General features: G+C 36.0%; 1 protein-coding gene and 1 long non-coding RNA gene across 4 annotated transcripts in view; one reads left to right on the plus strand and one right to left on the minus strand.

Moving 5' to 3' along the window:
- LOC139794662 (SAM and SH3 domain-containing protein 1-like) overlaps positions 1-21,076 on the plus strand; it is a 532,690-nt gene that overhangs the window by 160,613 nt on the left and 351,001 nt on the right. The window lies entirely within an intron of this gene.
- LOC139795523 (uncharacterized) lies at positions 38-21,048 on the minus strand. 2 transcript variants are annotated; one of them, XR_011725545.1, is made up of 3 exons: positions 20,918-21,048; positions 20,115-20,221; positions 38-257 (listed from the first exon to the last, which is right to left on the minus strand). It is a non-coding gene; the product is annotated as an uncharacterized lncRNA (long non-coding RNA). The 2 variants fall into 2 exon arrangements; XR_011725544.1 differs by lacking the exon at positions 38-257 and having other exon boundaries at positions 20,073-20,221.

Genomic DNA, 21,076 nt, shown 5'->3' on the forward strand with positions numbered 1-21,076 from the left:
AAATGCTGTTTAAAAATCGCACTGCACCACAGTGCTTGAGAGAAAGACCAGCATTTAGGGGTGTATTTTCAGTCACTTTTGCGTAATGGGGAATATGCTTCTTCACAAGGACGTCCTGGGTTTTCCAAAGAATAAGCAGAATTATGTAAAGCTCCAGTTCTTCTGCCACATAATATTTTTGATTATATCAGCCACATTATTCATATGGGAAGTTGTTTATGGAATCTGAGAGCCAGATGGAAAACCTGTTTTATATCCTAAAGATAAGATAAAATCATGAAATGTGCCCAGATACTAAGATACTACCTGCAAAGGAGAAAAAAATAGGTAGGGTTCTAAATTTCAATAGAAATACTCCTTCATTCTTTTGCATTCTTTGCTCTTCTAGATTTAAATCCATGGATACAAATATGCGTATTTTCCATATTGTTTCAGCACACTCTGGAAACACTCTATGTAAGCTGTTTTTAATTTGATTTGTGTTAAAGAGAGACTGCCTTTATCCAGTTGAGTAACTAGGCATATGTTGAATATTTTTCATGGCAGTCTCTCACTGCTCTAATTGTATGCATAATTATTTATTATCATTTTCCAAGTTATAAAAAGTCAACCAAAATTAACTTCAAGCAATAGAGCCATGACACTGATGTAAATCTGATTTCACAGGTAGCAGATGGGAATAAACTATTGATTCCAGAAACACCTGAAGAGTATATTAGCTTAAGATGTCTATTTACCAAAAATTCCTCCATATTTAGGCAGGGTACTTTTTAGTAGACATTTTTTTTAGACATATTTTTCCAGAGCTTTTGTTTTGACTAGAAAGGGATAACATAATGAGGAAAAAAAATCTGCACATGAGTAGCTTTTATTACCACCAGGAAAGAATGAGCAATTAAAATACCTGGAAGAAAATTCTATTCACATCCTTGATATATGAGAAAAGTTCTCAAGCAATCTTATTTTAGCTTTGACTCCAGAAGTTCTTAATCTATTCCAGCATTTGGTTAACCTTCTACAGAAGTTTTTTGTCCAGCATGAACTGCTTAGGTTATATCACTGTTCTCCTGTGTCCAAGAATGGTTGATTATGTTGAGCATATTTGAAATTCTGCATATCTGTGGTTGAGCACTTGTGCAGTGATAGAGATATCCCAGTGATATCTATATCCCAGTGATATAGAGTGGGTATGGAGAAAAGAATTTGAACTATATTGTGAGAGGGACTTGTAGTATTCTTATACAGATTTGTGACATGCAAGGTGATCACTTTAGAAGTACAATTAAATTAACCGAAATGAAGTGTAAATATGTTTTTTCATCATAAGTAGTAAATTCACTAAGGCCACTGTTACACAGAGCTAGCTTCATCCTTCTCTGTGACCAGCTTCTCAGTTTTTGCCCCTCAACAGAATGCCACACAAAGACACATCCCACCCCACTAAAAAAAAAAAAAAAAAAAAGCTGGGTCATATGTTCCATTGCACCTTGGGTAAAGGAACAGTTAATTTTGTAACTTAGGAGTTTAAAAGATTTTTGATCAGGCTATTGATTGATATTTTTAGGATATTTAAAAAAAATATTATCACATTTAACCTGTGGAGTCCAATGCTTTCTGTTTGGAAACTTAATGTAAGGCTGTTTAGGACTAGAGTAAGCTCATTCAATTTTGCAAAACCTCATGTTCCTCTATCTCAGGATAGAAGAGTTAATAACATAATTTCAAGCTCTTTAAAGAAAAAATGTTTTTTTTTTTTTCCTTTCTGATTTGATTGTTAGGTGTTCACCTAATGAAGACCTGTAGAATCTACAGATTCAACTCTAATGGGGCATGCCCCTGATCTTAATCAGTCTGCAGTCTTTAACCATGGGAAAAATACCCCTTTCAAATGTCTGATCTTCCTAGTAACTCTTAAAATTATTTGACTCTAAGACTGTGTAGTCTGTAGCCATCAGATCTGGTTCCCTGGACCAGAGTGATACTTTATTTCATTGTGCTACTTCTATTGCATAAGGTATAAAAGACAACGCTTTTCCGTGCTGAATAAATATTCTTCATATTATAAAAATGAATATGGTCTGTGGAGTGTAAATACTGTACTGCTAAGAAGAAGAAAAAAAATTTCTATGTATATAATTAGTAATAATTATTCCACTGTATCACTCAAAAAATTTAATTAATAGAACAGTGAGGAAGATAAAGAGACAAAAGTCCAGTTCATGGTCTAAAGATAAAAAATGGTTTGGTGCCAGAAAAAAGAAAAAAAAATCATATTAAAAAAATAATTTGGAAAAAAAATATCCTGGCTTTTTTATGTGTGTCTACTTATTTCCTATTAAGTGCCAGATATGCTTTTGTCTGTTGTGGTTTTCTACATATATTTAACTTATTTAAAGAATGAAATAATAATATTATTATTAATAATATAACTGAAACATAATCAGGTCTTGGTACCTGCTTTGTTTGAGAGGCATTTGAAAATATGGTTCAGAGCAGGTCAGCAGACCCTAGCACACAGATGTGTTTTTCCATTTGCACAGGGTCACTTTCACAGCTGAAAGTTTGTCTGTGTCTTGCTGGGCTGCTAGTGTGTTAGCCAATCCTAGCTTTCAACCATGTTCTATCTGGTATTTCTTTTTGAATCTCTGTAATTTAATGATGAAAGAGAGGGAGGAATTTTTTCTTAGAATTGACCTAATTCACTCTTCTTGTGTAATGATATGACATTTTAGTGTGATGTCCATAATAAAACTACTCTATGATGCTTTCACTTGAGATAGGAGAAGTCTTAGCCTATGAAAGAAAGCCAGCCAAATAATTTTTATTTTCTGAAGTGCCTTCAAAAATTTTGTGAGCTATCTTCAGCACACTTCAGCCCTACTTCTTTTCTGTGCCAAACTATATAACATAAAAGAGAACCCCAAAAAACCACAAACAAACAAAAAAAACCCAAAACCCAAAAAGACCCCCACTGAAGTTAATTCTCCAGATTGGATATTCAGAAGTTGGGAATCTGAACTACCCTTGGAAACAAGGTGTTTTGGGTGTCTTTTTCCAGAGACTGTTTTTCAATAACTGATGAAAATCGACAGCTAGAAAACCCTAGCATTTACCAGTGAGATACAGGCATGTAGTTCCTTGAGATCTTCCAGTCAAGGAAGGTTAGCATATGAACACAAAAAATAAGAAGTAAGAAGTCTTCTTTTTTTCTTTTTTTTTTTCTTTCTCTTGCAAATGAAATTCACGTTACAGATGTGATTAACTCTGCTTTGGGAAAAGCTAGCTATAAATTTTTGCCCCTGTATGGAACAGCAGATTTACATGACACAAGACATTTGTACTGCAGGTGAAGACCAGAGAACTGGTGCAGCAGAGGAATGCCAGGTGCATCAACTTCAGCTAAAGACAATATGAATCTTTGAGTCTTCTGTCATGTTCACAAAAAGGATGTATTTTTGTCCTGTTTCTAGAATTTTCATCTCTCTCTCTTCCTTGCAGCTATAAATCTACTGTTTGCAATAACAAGGAAACAAAAAATAGACCTATCTTCTTTGGTTCTTTATTTCTACTAGTTTTTATGAGATATGTGCAAGCTCACCAGGTCATATCTTTTCAAAAGAATAGTTCTGTACCCTATTTAGGAATTTTTAAGAGCAGCAATGGCTTTAGTCTGCTTTTAAGTGAGTGACTGAAAGTTGAATTTATTTTTTGTTCTATAAAAACTACTATATGATGAGTTTTAAACAAACAAGCCTGTTAAACAAAGATGATTGTACAGGTGGTAACTTGTTTCTGCCAGACATCCACAGTGAAACTGACTTATGTCATCACAACATGATACAGAATAGGCCCTGCATGGTTCCTTTGTGAAGGAGGTAGATGAACATCTTTACATCTTCTCACTTGAAGTGGTGGCCTTCAGAAGGTTTTCTAAAAAGTACTGCATAAATCTTACTTTTTGATGATTTCTGAGATTGAATTCAGTTGAACTGAAGCCTTTATTGCATTGAATCACAATGTGAGTCAAGGACCAATGGACATGAATAAGAATTAAAGAGACGGAAGAAAAGAGCCCTAATAAAAAAGCACAACACTTGGATGCCACACTTAGATTGAGTCCTGAATTGTCATTGATGGGTTTCTCAATCTTGTCAGTAATGATGGTCTCCCATGGTGCCAGCAAACTGCAAGCAATTTTCTGCAGGAGCTGCTGTGACCAGATTGTATTAAGATGAAATGTTGTCATGAGGCAATACACAAAAGCTCCTACTTGCTTTTGTCTGGTGAAAGAAAGAAAACCATCTTTCTCTGCTTGGTGAACCATAGAGAACCCTTCTTGAATCAAGGTTGGAAGAAAATGTGTTGGTGTTTTAGTTACATGCCATGTATTCTGTCTTTATTAGAGACAACTTTTATAACTGGAATGAAATGCTGTTGTGTATGTACAGACTATTTTCCATATATTTGGTCATTTATGTGGGTATATTATCTACAATTATATTTTTCTCATATATTATGTAGTAGAACAAATGCAGTTTGCACTAAGGGTAACCTAACCCAGTGTAAAAATTTGCACACGGCTTTGCGTTATGGCTGATTCATCTTTTCAGTCCATAATTTAAATTTGTATTTCTTAGAAGTAACCCAGAGTAGCAGTGATTGCTGTTGAGAGAGGAGAACAGAATTGTTTCAATGGGTTTACTGAAAAGCACTGCCATAGATGACAGGTGTATACATCAGAAATATTCAGTTCTGTTAAATCCACTGCAGTCTTTTGTTTGAGGCCTCTAAGGTTACAAAACTAAACAGCTGTCTCATGGAAATTTAGCTATTTTTACTTATAATTAAATATGAACTTTATTACATCAAAGTCTGGAAGCAACAGAAAATCATCATATCCAATTAGATTTAAGCAGGAATTCTTGGGAAGGATGCTGCTTAAGGTTTGTGTTCTTGTGGTTGCTTTTGCCAGTAGTGAAAGAGATGTACTAGCAGGTGCTGCATACAAACAAGTTTCTGGGCAAAATCAGTAAATCAGAAAATTCTATCCTTGGATAATTGAGAGGTAGAGTAGAGTACTTTCAATTTTAAATTGATAAAGTAAATATACAGTCAGGTGCAACTGACAGAAAGTAGAGCAACAGCTCTAAATCCTTTAGACACATCATTATCTGAAAATTACTTGGTTTGTATTGTTTTTGGTTTTGTTTTAAAAAGATGTGAATTCATCATTTTTGTGTAACCTTAGCCTTTGTTCATCGTATAAACTGCTCTGGTACTTGAGGGCTGGAAATTGTCACAAGTGAAAGCAGTTTTTTAAAAAGGCTTTCAGAATTAATACAGACTTGTAATCTATACATGTGTCAGTCTTTAACAGACAAACATAACCTCCTGGGAAAGGAATAAAAACTGGTAAAAATAGGATTAATGGATACATGGATAAATATGATGAATAATTATAGTGGCTTTTAAAATGGAGTCCTTGATTCACAAAGCCACTGGAATTCTTCAATGTTGTCTGCAAGTATGTAGGTAGAGAGATTCTCAGAATTTCCATATAGCCTTCAAAAAACCTTTCTCCTAAAGGTTTTAATGAAGTTAAGTGACTCTGGAATTGCTGCTGACAGAATTTCTTGCATCAACAGATAGTGGATCAAATACAGAAACCAAGGAATAGAAATAACTGGTATGAATATACGTTTGACCAAGTCTATTGATGATATTAAAATTAACTCTGCATAGTAAAGACAAGATCCATCAGTAACAAACTCCAAGGTCAACTTACAGGAATCAGTGACTGAGCATTGAAATGGCAAATTAAATGCAATGTAGATGGACATACAGTGATGCACACAGAGAAAAGTCTGAACTTCGCACAGGAAATTAAAGCATTGAGTTCCCTATTAATACTCTGGAGGAGAATCTGGAAATTCTGACAGATCTAAAAGAAAATAATGCAGACCTGATTAGTGGTGGAAAAGGCAGATTAGATGTTTGCAATTATTAGAAAAGGTACTAAAAAAGAGAAGAAATGAAACTAAGATTACTATATCAGTTTATAAATCTGTTTTGCATCCTCTTCTGGAATAGTATATGTGGTCTGATTGGCCCACCTCAAAATCCCATAGAAGATGCTGGCTACATCTTATCTGTACCTTCCACTTAGGTAAATGTAGAAAGTAGCAAAATCAAGTGCTGTACAGGCTGATTACTTCTTCCCCTGTAAGAAAGAGCAGTCTGAACTGAAGCTGGTAAAAGGCAGGTTTGCAACAGTAAGAAGGGGCAGGCTTTGCACCAGTCATGGAACTCCTTGCCACGGAACAAAACTTTGCTCTGGCCCAAGGTCCTTTATATTAAAGCCAAGCAGCTAAAATGGTCCTAAATGTTATTTCAAGGATAGTTCTCTCTCTGACAGTCACAAAACATGGCTTATATTGGTGCTGTCAGATGATAACAAACAACAACCTTCTTTGGCCGGCCGAGAGAGCTTCTGAACTGTGTTGCTGCCATCACCTTTTACAGGCAGTTGTATAGTTATACGGACAGATCTGTGATGTGTTGCTTCACTGGTATTGTTTTCAGTCTTGTGAAGATACAAAGGAAGAATCCCACAGATATTCCTGGGTGAGTAAAAAACCCTAAAACACCTAAAACATAGATGATGGGAACACCTGAACAAACAGGATGCTCTGATGTAGTGAAAAGAGACAAGACTGAATTTCTGAACTTCTGGACATGATAGCTGAGAAAGAGGATAAAGTGAAATGGAGGAGGTCAAGATGTGAGAAATACTCAAGCAAAGGTGATTGAGGCTGATGGATACCTGTGGGCAAAGTTCAATAGGAACTCCTTTATAGAGAGTCATAGAGGCTGCCTGACTTATTAGGAGTAACACTGTCTCACTTTCTGATGCATAGACTTGAGTAAGGCTGGGGGTCTCACTCAACTCACTGACTCTCTCAAAATGAGTACTTCCAAACATGTTTTTGGTATATTTGATTAAGTAGACTGAAAAAATTTCTTCAGAAAAGTTTGTGAGTTTTATTTCCTTCTGATCATGACAAGATGTGACAACTTTACAAGTGCACACACCAAGTAGGGGGAGAAAAATATAGTGTCTTTTTTTCCTTTTACTTTGCCAAGTCATTTCCTGTAATTTCAATGAAAATAAGTTACTCATCTTTTTACTTCAGTATCAGTGCATTTCTATTCTCCGGAAGGGCTTAAAATAATGATAAGTGCTTGTTTGTAATACTGCTTATCATCACCATCATCTTCTAAGACTGTTTTGAGTCCTTCTGTAATTCAAGTTGTGCCTTAGACAGGCAGTAAATATATAATCCAGTAATCAAATTGAGATGAGTATTTGAAGAGAGCTGTACATACTTAAGTGCTGTTAATATATCCTTTAGACTGCAGGTGTACAGCATATGAAAAGAATAGAATATAGCAGGTGGGAGTAGTAAAGACTTCTGCAAGCTGTTGAAATTCATGGCTGTTTTTCCTGAGAAAACGTGTTTTTAGCTGCTGTTAAATATGATTTCTTTATATGTTGCCTTGATTAATTATTTGTTTATTTAGGATGCCTGGATTGGTTAATGCTTGTTCTGCCGTTTGTCACTGGTGCAGGCAATCTTTGCATATCTGGTTGCCAACACTCATTTACTTCTCTCCAGTTATTGGATCTTTGGTTTAGCTTCTGGTCTTTTGAGATCCACTCAAATTCTTCATTAGTATCTTGGGCATCTCTCTTGAGTAGATAGCCAGCCTTCTGAAGTGGAAAAATCCCATCTTATACCCATTCCCTGCATTTTCTTCCTTGAACTACCCATATTTTCCATACCATTTGTCTATCAAAGCTTTTATTATTGCCAAAGTCTTCTCTTCTTGCTAGGTTTTAAAGTCTTTTTCATACTGGCTGTATACCTGCCATGTGTGATTTGATTCTTGTTGATCTTAGATCTCATCCGTATGTTTCTAGTAATATCCTTCCCTCCCAGTCGTTATAATAGCTAAATAATGTTATCCTTATTTTTATCCAAATCAAAATCTCAGGTGTGGATTTGGCATTGGCTACAGACTTTGGGAGGGGAGATATAAAATGAGAAATCTCAAGCAGTCAAATCCCATGATTCATTCCAGTTCAGCCCCTGTATAGTTTTGCTTGAATAATTTTTTTTTTCTTATTTCTAATGCAGTTTACCAGTGCAATGACATATAGTTAATATTTTATTTGCATAGAAATTTATAAATAATTTTAAATGAGCTCCTAAAATTCATGAGAGAAACAGCTCCCATAAACAATCACAAAGTCAAGAATTTATTTAAATATTAAAAATAGGTTTAAAATTAAACTTAGCGAAGCAACCATATTTATCAGTTTAGCCAAAGAAATCACATATTGCCAATCATATAACATAGAAATCTTGTGATTCTAGTTGTATCTTGTGAAACTAGTTTTTATGAGCTTGAACTTAAGTGTAGTTAAATTGCTTCCGTGTCCAAATCCTTTTCTAAATGTGCTTATATCTGTAGGCAAAGTATGTCATGAATCAAAAATTGTGTTGACTTTTTCTCCCTCTGGAAATCAGATGTTGATATTTTCTGAGGAGTTGTTTGGCCTGTAGTTTACTGTGCTGGGGCAAGTCTGGAGACAAATTACTGTGGAGTCTGCAGATTTTCAAACATAAATGGAGCACCCCTCCAACATACTGTGACAAATCTCCTGCTCAGTTATGTCCTTGAATCATAAGCAATCTGTGAAGCACAGTTGAGGGAGACAATTCTGGAAAGAAACCTGGGGGATAGCTAACTTTCAGAGGGACAAAAGTAAGCAATAATATTGTACCTCTGATCCCACCGTCAGCTCCAGGTTAATTCTTGAAATTATGCGTATTGAACCTGCCAAAATATCTAGGTCTTGGAAAGGCACAGATCCATAGTAACGACTTTAATCTTAAATGATACAAGAGTTATCCTACTAAATTAGAGATTCTTCCATTCTTTACTAGACATTGAGTAGAAACGTACCATCAGTTATTTTAAAAGATGGTGAATGTCTTCAAAGCTGCTTGTTGTTCAGCACAAAAAGCCAAACCTCTCAACTACCCAGGTACAGATTTTGATGTCTGTCTTTAGGCACTCCTGTAAAAAAAATTCTGGGTGCTCTTCAAGGCTAAAATCTCTGTTCTCTCCTCTGTCTTGAATATGAAACTAACAAAAACAGGTAATGAAAGTAGAGTTAATATCCAAGGTAGAAAAATGTAATTGCATACCTTTTTGTTAAGCTCCTCAAAAATAATTTTTTATGAATGCATGAGCTGATTCTATTTTTTTTGTTCTTGCTTTCTTAAATGGCAGTGACCTTCAAGTAAGAGGCTTATTTCACCACCCATTCCTAACAAACTTCCATTTTGATATGTATTCCTTATGGACTCCCAGTGGGAAAATAGGGACTAAAAATCAGGTTTTGATATACTGAAAATAATGCAACTGATAAGAAAAAAAAAATTTCAAGAAGACTCTATAAAGCCCAAAATATTAACTGTTAATATACAATACATTTTCTTGGAACAGAAGATTGTTGTGGGAAGTAGCTTTAAAAGTGCAATCTAACCTGAAATGCTGATACAGTCTATAACCCAAGTAGAAATCTCTCAAATACTCCTTTACTTCTGTGTTCCTCAAAAAAATATTTGCCCAGTAGGCCATAAAAATTTATTTTAAGTGACACTGTAGTTTTTTAGTGTCCTATATATTAATTATTAAAGCAGATACGTTGTCTTCTTTAAACTAGTTATCTGTCTGAATTATTGATAACATAATTGCTTACGCTTATTCCTATTGCCCAAGGGCTTGTCTGTTTGCTGCTTTGACATAGCTATCTGGAAGGAGGCTACAGATTATACTTAAAACATTTTTTAGTGCTTATTCAGGAGTATAAAAGAGTATTGTGATGATTTTTTATGAAGAATTACTAAATTTCTGTATAAAATCTGTGCTACAGTAGTGTCTCATGGAGGAAATGTCATTATGGTTGACGCTGGGATATTATAATATACAGCAGGCAATCAGAACATTTTTGCATTCTTCTCATTTTTTTTCAGCCAAGCAGTTGCTGAACTCTGTGCCTTATGCAGTAGCTTTGTTTAACAGCACCTGTAATCTCCTAACACTGTTTCCCACATCTCAGATCAGACAGCAGCATGCAAAGCAGCTTAAACCAGCAGAATGACTGTCAAGGGATCAGAGTGGCAAGAGAAACATGGACTGACCTCATGATCGTATTTGACACATGGCAGCCATACTTTCATCCTTGGGTCCTTGAGACTTAGCAGATTTTTGGCTAATACTGTGAGAAAATTCTAAATTGTAATAGGATTTGTGTAGGCATTGTGTAAAGTATTTGTTGGTTGTTCACAAGAATTGGTTATTGAGCACCAGGGCAGTGAACTGCACCCTGATTGCTGGGGCTCCAGTCTGTATTGCAAAGTGGAGTTTTCTTGTAGGCCAGTCCTACTCCTGCATTACATACCTTCATGAGGTGAGATGTGGTTGGTTTGCTTTTTCACTTGCTACTCTAAAGAGAAAGAGCAGCCACTGAAGTTCAGCTTCACTGATAGTCATAGGTATAGAAAATGCAATAAATGGTTCATGATTCATTGCTTGGCTTACAGGGTCTTTGACCTGGGAAGTTATGCAAAAGGAAGAAACTTTCCCCTGTCTTAAAGACTTGAAAGTTTTCTAAGTATGACTGAAAAAAAATTATTAATATGAAGAAATCTGTAACCTATGGGGAGAGTTGTTTAAATCTGATGCTTCAGTAGGAGAGCAGTTGAACAACAGCTTTAGAGCTTTCTCAGCTTCTATATTATATCACACAAAATGGATATAACGTTATAGACTCTAGTTCTGTAATGAGTTTTATACTGCATTTTTGTAAAGAGCTAAAGAACCATAAGCTCTGGAGAAATTCTAGGCAGGTATTGGTTTGTACAGAACTAGAGAACCAGCTGCAAAATTTTTATAAATGCAAATGCTTCCCCGGTTTTACCTGTTTACAAAAAGAAGCTACGTCTCCTCAGTTAGTGCCACTGTAAGAACTGAAAAGTTTTCTCCCAAGATTTTGTTTTCAGTGACTGTCATGCCACATCCATAACAATGTGTGTTGGCTGTCTCCCTGCTCTACTTGGTGAACACAAAACAAGTGCCCCTTCCATTCTTTGCCATAGCAGTGGAAAGTAAACATCTGGCTCTCTGTTTTTTCAGAAAATATAAAATGCAGCTTCTGAGAGGAAGTTTATATACCAGAGCACTGCTCTGGGAGAGAAATAATGCATTATCTAAGAAAAAAAAAAAGCCCCTCAAAATTTAAAATCACACTGTACAGCGTTAACATCTGGTTTAAAGTGTGCTAAGAGCCAACAACTCAATGTCAATTTGGTCTGACTTTAGGGTATTACTTGCTTGATTATGGCTGTCGCTGGGGGAGCTGAGCATTTTGATATCATTCAAAACCCTTGAGAATAATTCCAGCCAGCTGGTATTCTCTACATTACATAATTACGAAGCACACGGTGCCATTTGGCATGCTGAAGAGGCACTGGGGGCCCACTTCTCAAAATATTTACAGCCTTTTATTCTTCTCTAAACAATCATTTGCATAGTAAAAGTGATAGAGAGTGCAGCAGCATGCAGGTTTACTTTGGTTTCAGTTCCTCAAACTTACGTGGAAGTGGTTGTGTTTAGCAGTGAGTAAGCAGAAGGGGGCTTTTGCTGGCAGGGATAAAAGCTGTAATGTTTCAAGAAAAAGCTTAATGTTAATTTGGTCAGTGAAAGGTGAGGATAAGATAACCTGAAAGATCTAAGTTCTCTTGCCTATCTGAAAGCATAGAATAAAAAACCTCCCCTAGAAGCAGAGAAGCTAGAAACCAGGAGAAGCTGCAAGTGAGCAAGCTGGCCTTGATAGGGTTGTTTGTAGATAAAATGCAGTGGCTGCATCTTGGTCCAAGAGGGGGTGTGTGTGTGTGCTTATGTATGGGGTTTTTTTTAATAACACTGTGAGATCAGATTCTTCCTAAGGCAAAATTTCTAAAACTGTATTTTATCTAAAGTGAACAAGAAGCCATGGAATTTATTAATAGTTCAGATGCCCGGGAAAAAAAAGAGGAAAAATCTGTTGGATTTTCTGTCATTATGTATCAGCCTGAGAGGATTAAAGTTACAGACAAGGGGATAGGTGACTGGTAAATGATAATTGTCTCTTGTCTCCATACCACAGATGTAAAATATATAAACTTCTTGTCCACACACAGCTCTTGAACTAAAAACCTCTATCTGATCTTAGCTCCTACAACTTACGATCATGCCATGGGTAGGAGGCATTGTAGCAAAAATCCTTCAAAGCCCTTGATTCTTCTCTACTTTTCTATTATTAAATTCATGTTTGTCAAAATAAGTTACATACAGCAATGTTAAATAATAGATTACTTAATTTTAAAAGGCTTTCATGCTGTAGTACAGGTTTTCTCTCTTTTTAATTAAGAGATCATTTACAGTACTTAGTTATGTTGTGTGTACGGCTAAACCTCAAATCTCGTCTTTTTTATATACAAAGCTTCAAATCTGATTTGAACCAAATTTTACAGCTTATAAAGTTCTTTTGGGGAGGAAAAAATTATTAGTTGAAAGTGAGATTAGGAAAATTATTAGATACACTACAGGGAGCCTGGTGTTTACATATTGTCCAGAATCTGAATGGTTAGTACAAATAGATATGATTACTTGTAAATCTCTGCCCCCCTGCAGAGGGTGTTATCATTCAATTTCCACACAGCAAGGGTTACTGAAACTAATTTTTGGTGCCCATTTGCTTCCCACTTTCAATATGGTTTAATGTATTGCATAATTTGGACTGTAAGTGAAAGTATTGTAGGTGCAGAATCAAAAGGAGAAATGAAATGGCAGCCTGACTAAACCATTATAAGTGGTTTGCTGAGCACAGTGACACAGTATGGCAGGTGCCACTGTGTAGTTAAACCTGCAGACTGCAAACCTCACTGAATTCTTAACTGGTTTTTGTTCTCTGGTCCACTGCAGATTTTGACTGAGTGGCAGTGGGTTTCACAGCCAACTTTCTAAATATGTATGATAGGGCAAACAAAGGATGTTCCTGTCATGTGGAACAAGGAGACAAACACCTTCACCATGCAAAATGATGTCAGATAAGCAGACATAGGCAGACCATTGGATCTAGGCATAGCATTGGACTACCTACCACAGAAAATGGCAGAAAAAAATTTCCTTAAGCCTTCTGGACAGCTGGAGATTAACTTGTCTGTTGCCTTTGTTTCTCCAAGAAAATAGCTGCCTGCATTTTAATGTGTGCTGTCTGTAAGAGCTGTGTGAATGCTCAGGTAGGAAATCATACCACAGACTGGGTCTGTATAATTGATCTCATCCCCTGATTCTGGTTCTTTGTGATTCCTCTAGTTTTGCCTTGCAAGCTTTCTGAACAGAGACAACACTCTGAAGGAAAAGATTGAATTGAAGGAAAAATGTTTTGTTTATGTCACAAGTTATCAATGAGCCAACAAAGGCAAACACTCTTTCTGGGCCACATCCTTAAAAACAAGAAAGAACTGGTTGGGGATTTGAAGGCCAGAGTCAGTCTTGGCTGTAGTAGTCCTAGAGAAGTTCAGGACCCTGCAAAGAGGTAACAAAGCAAAGAGCAGGATCATAGCACTAAGCTTCAGGAGAAAAGGCTTTAACTTGTTGATGGTCCTGCTTGGATGGATCCCATGGCATATGTCCCTAGACAGAAGAGGGGTCCAGGATAACTGGGTGATCTCCTCTTCCAAGATCTCTAACAGACCAGCCTGATAAGCAGAGAGTCAGGTTAGCAGAAGGCCTGCATGGATGAACCAGAAGGTCCAAGAACCCAAAACATAAAACCAGAACCCAAGCATAAAATAGGTAGCAAACAAAAGGTGAAAGCAGGAGTAGGTGACTCTCTAGGGATATAGAGACACTGCTGAAGTGCACAATGATGGGTTTAGGGAAGCCAAAACCATGCAGAAAAGGCCATGTACAAAATAGATGCTGATACAGACTGGAGGTTTAGCTCCTGGGTCTCAAAGACAGAGCATTTCTTTTCAGAATTTTTTTATTTTCGTATTCTGGACCCTGTTATCCTAAAAACAGCCAGAAAGCACAGAGGAATTTCAGATGATTTTGTTGTTATTGTGTATTTTCTGTGTGTCATTTTTAGGCTTTTCTGAAAAAAAAGCATAATACAGATTTAGCTAGCCACTCAACTGAAGTACAAACTTTTATAAGGTATCCAGTCTTAAAAAAAAAAAAGATTTTTTTGTTATGTTCTGACATCTTTTAGGAACCCTTTTACTTCTGTAGTTACACAATATCATGGAGAAATCTAGTTCTATCTTGTATCGTTGTGTAGATATTGTGGGTTTTAGAAGAAACAGGAAAGGAGGCTGCAATGCCAGGCAGAAATACTCCTTAACTTTTGATAATTTATTCAGAAATAGCAGAAACCTCCTGCACAGTAGCTCACTGAACTCCTAATGATATCATTCTTCCTTCTGTTCCAGACAAAGTGTTCTCAGTCTATAAAATATAACTGAGAAGCACCCTAGAAAGGCAGACAATTACATCCATTTCCTCTCACAACAGAGAGTGAACGGTCAGGATAATGATGTATCTGCCGAAGTTTGTACTTTCAATGCCACCTATTTAACACTATGCTAGCTTTTTCAAAAGCCATGCACCACAGCATCCTATTAACATGTATATTTCTTAAAAGGAAAATGCCCTTGGAGTTTTTATTTTGAGTCTGAATTTGGAAGTGTACAGATGTTTGGAAATTTCAGCTAAATGCTCCTTTCCAAATATTCTCTGCTCATTCTCTCTATGAAATCAAAGGAGAAGAAGGAGGGGCAACAGTCAGTGACATGGTCAAGTCTGGTAAAACAGATGATGGATTTAATGGAATTCCTGGGAAGCCTCAAAAAGAAATCCATAAATCAGCTATGAATAAATCACTCAAAGTCTTTCTACATGGATTTCAGCTTTGTTGTCACAGTACACAACCTACTAAGGAAACTTTAATCAGTCTAAGAACACTTCACAATAAAAGTCTGATTTCTAGTAATAAGATAGATCCCTTGAAGAAATCTGCACCCAGATCTCTAGCCAGGTAATGGGTTCTTCTATGCAGTGGCTTGAAGAATGTCATGGCTTGAACACCTACCTTCCTGAATGGGCTCTGGTCAGCACACTAAAGAAAGGCTTTGCCTTTCACTTTGACACTTCAAACACACGTGCATGTAGATGAAAAGAGGATGTTTGAAAAGAGTAAAATTTTAAACAGATTTTTTGTCCCCTTGCAGGTTTTGCTTAACAGTTAATGCATCTTTCAAATAGAAAGTCTTTCTCTTTGTCATGTCTCCAAAATAATATTCCTTTGCCTTCTGACATGCTTTAGCACCTATCTTATCTCTCTCACTATTTTAATATACCAGTGACACCTGATCCCATTTTATGTTATTATGTTGATCTTTATGAAAACTGGAAAAAAGCAATGGTGTCTGAAAGCGTGTCCTCTTCAATACAGATAGACCTTACTATCAGTAATTCAAGGCTGACTTAAGATTCCATGATTTAGGTGTGAATATTGTTTTCTCCATAACTTTACTGATAGAAGCAGAGTGGATAGTGAATTACATGTAGAACAGACAACATCCCTTTCCAAACCGACATAAAGGAGCATAGCTGCTTTGTTCCTTGCTAAGTTTAAATCCATTTTTAGCTAGCAGATCCAACAATCTGTGCAGTGCTACTGCACAATTTAATGATACTTAGTGATTTCCTTCAATACGATTATTAATAAAGTTCAACAAAAAGAACAGTGTTGTGGAAAAGGAATAATATTCCTTATGACAGCTCAAATAAGGAAGCAACTTATTCTATTGAAAATATGCCATACCTTGATATGGTTAACTTAAATTCATGTTGAAAAGACTTTCTACCTGTTATAAGAGAATAGGTTTTTCACACAAGGTTCAGTTTCTTTTATTTGCCTTAATAATTATAATTACATTTATCTGGGACTAATTATTTCTTCTTTGCAAAAAAGTACATAGTAATTTTTGTGTGTATTAACTTGAATTGCCTAATTTCTTAACTCTGTCAAGGTGCACTTTAAGTGTCCATACATCTTGTAACAGGAAAAGCTGTGTGCAGCTAGTATTGAGATATTCAAGGTGGATTATGTAGTTTGTGTTCTGAATAGTATTTGTACAACCTTTTAAATGTCAGTTTGTATGACTTTATTATTATAAATCATAATTGAATCCTTATTTGCTGAACGGTTCTAATAAACTTCACTTTAAAATGGTTTCTTAAACCATTTTGTTGAAAGTGATACTTTTTTAACTGCATGGCAGCTAGCACTGTGCTACTTGAAAAAAAACCCACAACCAAAACCTATAGCTTAATGAAGCAAATGCATCTATTAGGTAATTAGCTGAAAAAGCAAAAGGGAATTTCATGTCACTTTTACTTACTCAATCTTAGAATGTACTAATATACACCTTAGATTTTTCTCATAAGAAGGCCAGTAGATAGTGTGCCTGTAACTTCAATTACACAGATGATAAAAATAGGAAAGGAAATACGTAGAATGTAAAGGATGATGCCTAGTATGGAAGAGCAGTTTGCTTTAAAACAGGTCTAGCATATGAAATTAAAACGTTGATTAATAAAATTATACTTTGATTTCTTTAATTCAGTTGCAGGAAGAACTTAAATGAGAACAGTGCACAGAAAGTATATTATATCTTAAATGCTGTATTGCAGCACTGGTAATTATCCTTACACCAGAGCACTTTAGTTTCCTCCCATTAGAAGCTGATTACCTCTGTTATGGAAGCAAAGTTTCCAACCTTTCTTCTTCTGCCTCTGTTTTATGGGATCCAAACATGATTTCCCTGTTATGCCTGACTTACCTTTGCTTACTTGAACAGTTACAGGGGTATCTCCTCACCATTGTACTGCACATGCAGGATGAGACAGGTGAAAACAAAAGGTTCTTGCAGCTGTGTCAGGATGCAAGTGACCCCTTTAAAACAGACAATATCCATATCCACTTCTAAAAACCATCTAATATTGTCCTTTTCTTGTGACTGGTGTCTGCTGTTTTTCTGGTGGGTGAATATTCTTTTTTGTATGCATAATATTTTACAACCAGAGTTCTAAGAAGCCTGTGCAAGACTACAGTGGAAATGAAATAGAAGTTTCTCAGTTTTATCTATTTCGTAGTACTAATATGTAACTGATGAAGGTCCAAAGAAAGAGGCATCAGTATAACAGTTTTTAAAACAAAATTATTGAGAGATGTTGAATATATTTATAACTGTTCTTGCAGGCTTTTGGTGTAATCCTTAATCACTAGTTATCCTTAGATCTGAAGGATTTTTGCCTGAGGATTTTATAATCAAGTACCATATCCGTGCTCATATAGTTCTTCATGATTTCATCAGAAATTTCTATCAGATCACACGTTGATGATTTCTACACTTGTTACTGTGTTCTCATATTGATCCAAGGAAAATAACTAGTGAAACAGATTCTGCCTAGTTAAAACCTTGACCTTGAATTCTGATATCTTGTCTTTGCATGTAACAGCTACTCTTGGAGACTGACAACTGACTTTTCTTTGAAGCCATAGGTCTTATCCATTTTTCCTAGAAAGGGATTATCAGAGGCTTGCCTAGTTCTTAAAGGTTCTGTGAAAATCACAGATTAATTCTTGATTCATTTGGCTATTGACTGCAAGCTCTTTTTCAATTATACCGTTAGGCTCTATCTTCAAATATATTAAATTGTGTTTAGCTGGATTTTATAGATATTTTTCTCAGATGTGCTCATTAGGGCTTTTAAAACTCAGTTTTTAATTATTATATAAAACTTAACACTTACTCGAAATTGTAAATTCCTCAGACTAACCCAAAAAACTGTGTCATACCTATAGAGGGGAAGTTTACCAGCAGGTCATTCTGTGATTTAGCTTCCTATAAGTGAGCTTCCAACCTGGTTGTTTGGGACATATCTGTATGGCTGCTATGCTTCTGCTCTCTGTGAATGGCTGTGACCTAGCTGGAAATAAAACACAATTTTTGGCAATAAATTCATATAAAATACAGCGGCATGTTTCAAAAATCAGTTTATACTTCTTTATACTATGAAGCCGTGTGCTTGAATCAAGGTCATTCAGATGCTATCCATCCATTTCAGTTCTCCAAACCTTTGCTTTCTTCTTTTTCTTCTTCATTTTCTACTTCATGATTCGCCTACAGTCTAGAAAGCCCCAACCATGGTCTGTGAGCCTGCACGTCTGCTGTTTGGCCTCCTTTCTGCTTAGGGACCAGCTTGTCTCCACACCTGCTTTTATTTTTTTTTTATTTTATTTTATTATATGCTTAAAGAGGTTCAATAAGTCTTTTCTCGTGTCTTTTCCCTTTTCCCTTTTTTTCCTCTTTTTTCCTCTTTTTTCCTCTTTTTTCCTCTTTTTTCCTCTTTTTTCCTCTTTTTTCCTCTTTTTTCCTCTTTTTTCCTCTTTTTTCCTCTTTTTTCCTCTTTTTTCCTCTTTTTTCCTCTTTTTTCCTCTTTTTTTCGCTTTTGTTCTCTTTTTTCTCTTTTTTTTCTTTTCTCTTTTTTCTCTTTTTTCTCTTTTTTCTCTTTTTTCTCTTTTTTCTCTTTTTTCTCTTTTTTCTCTTTTTTCTCTTTTTTCTCTTTTTTCTTTTTTCTCTTTTTTCTCTTTTTTCTCTTTTTTTTTCTCTTTTTTCTCTTTTTTCTCTTTTTTTATCTTTTTTCCCTTTTTTTCTCTTTTTTTCCTTCCTTTTCCTTCCTTTTCCTTTTCCTTTTCCTTTTCCTTTTCCTTTTCCTTTTCCTTTTCCTTTTCCTTTTCCTTTTCCTTTTCCTTTTCCTTTTCCTTTTCCTTTTCCTTTTCCTTTTCCTTTTCCTTTTCCTTCTCCTTCTCCTTCTCCTTCTCCTTCTCCTTCTCCTTCTCCTTCTCCTTCTCCTTCTCCTTCTCCTTCTCCTTCTCCTTCTCCTTCTCCTTTTCGTCTCAGTTTACCTTTATTTGTGCCAGATTATTTCAGCCTGAGATCTTACTAAACCTAACACTGGCTTTTATCTAAGGAACATTGCTGAGCACGTCTAATTTCTCGCCTCATTGGCCTGCCAGCTCCAGTGGACTGGCTAAATGGTTGAGAACCTGTCAGCAGTAAAGGACAAGAGGGCACTATTTTGTTACATAGCTATAAAACCACTTCAGTAAAGCCATAAGGATTGCAGAATGTTATTGTACTAGAATGCATAATAATTTCTGAACCTTTTGCTATATTGACATTAAAAAGTAAGAATCGTGATACTGAAAAACATGTGATGCACTGGAGCTATTTCATTGGTATTTTATGAGTCTGGGTGTCTCTTTTTTTCCTCATTAAAACTCCAGCTGGTTTTCAAGCTGGTCTTGGTTTTATTGTGGTTATGAGGACATTTCTGTGGGAGATGTTGCCTTATATTATCAGCTCTTGTGCTGCAACTTGTGAGGACTCTCTTTTCCTCATCAGTGACCCTCTTCAGCTTTTCCCCAGGTCTTTCCTGCAGCCCCTGCCCCCACACATGGCTCTTTGCTGGCAGGAGTCTTTTTCCTAACTTTGCTGCCGTGCATGAGCTGTGCCTGCTGTGTTGTGGCCAGGCTGGGGTGAGTTGTGCATAATAAAATGTGGTTCTTAGCAAAGGGCCAGACCATGTATGGGGTTAGAGAATGAGATGTACGTCTGGTACCACCAATACCACAGTAACATTAATATTTTGTACCTTCATCATTCGTACAGGTTGCAGTTTATTGCTGTTCCAGGAAGAGGCTCCAAGCAATCAAGTTCATTCCTGACCCTTTGTCTATTACGTGTATGCTCCTTATCTACCCAGGATGATGGGTTATCTTGAAAGCAGAAATATTCCAAGGAAAAAGGATATTAGAGGAGTTCATCAAGTGAACAGTTTTATTTAATATTCATCTTAATGACCTTGACTCGCGAATGAAATTTGCTGATAAAGCAGAGATGGGGTCAATCTCAATGAAGAGGAGGAGTTGAATAACAAGTAGGATGAACTGGCTGGGTAATGTTAAGAGCTGGAATGAATAAAAAGAGGTGGAACTTAATAGTAGAAAGGACAAAGCTGTGCTTTTTTCTGAGTTTTCATCAATTGAATAAAAAAGATTTAAGTGTGTCAGGCAGTTGTAAGATGTTTATGAAATAGTGATGAGTTTGCAAAACACACATTATCAAGAGAGATATGATAAGGTATTTCAAACCCTTTTACTGAGTAGTGTCAACTATTTAAATTGTTGATGGGAGTCCTTCTGTGATGTCATAGACATTTCTGTCTTCAAGAAGAATTAAAAGTATATGAAGAACTCATAGAATTACAGGTTATCAAGGGAAGGCCATGTTTGTTCAAGAACAAATATATGTCAGCCAACTGTGTGTACATCATGCCTAGAAAATTTCTGCAGGTACTGAGATAACCACTGCACTAGCTTTCCCATGGGAATAGGAAATCTAACCAGATATAAAATCATACTTGGTAAGGTCATAAACAGAATCCTGTGACACAACATCTTGTCTGGTATAGTGGGACTAGATTTGGTGACATGTAATTACTTCAAGTATATGTTTTCCCTTTGAAGAGATCTCTAATGTTTTCAAGCATTGAAAATAAAATTTATTAAACCACGTCAGAGAGATACATTCCCACAACTCTTTAACCTCTACAAAAGAGGCAGTGAAAGATAGAGCTGTAATTCATTTTTGCAGAAGTATTTTACCTTTTCTTTTTTTTTCCATAAAAATTATGGGGGGTGGTATTTAAGTTTCTTTGTAGCAGAAGGAGAGTTTTGCACAGTATTGACCATTTCCACTTGACTGAAAGAAATTTTTCTTCACAAATCTGCATCTTAATGGTTTGGAATTGAAAATATTTATCT

This window comes from Heliangelus exortis, chromosome 3 (assembly GCF_036169615.1).
Source record: "Heliangelus exortis chromosome 3, bHelExo1.hap1, whole genome shotgun sequence".
NCBI lineage: Eukaryota > Metazoa > Chordata > Aves > Apodiformes > Trochilidae > Heliangelus > Heliangelus exortis.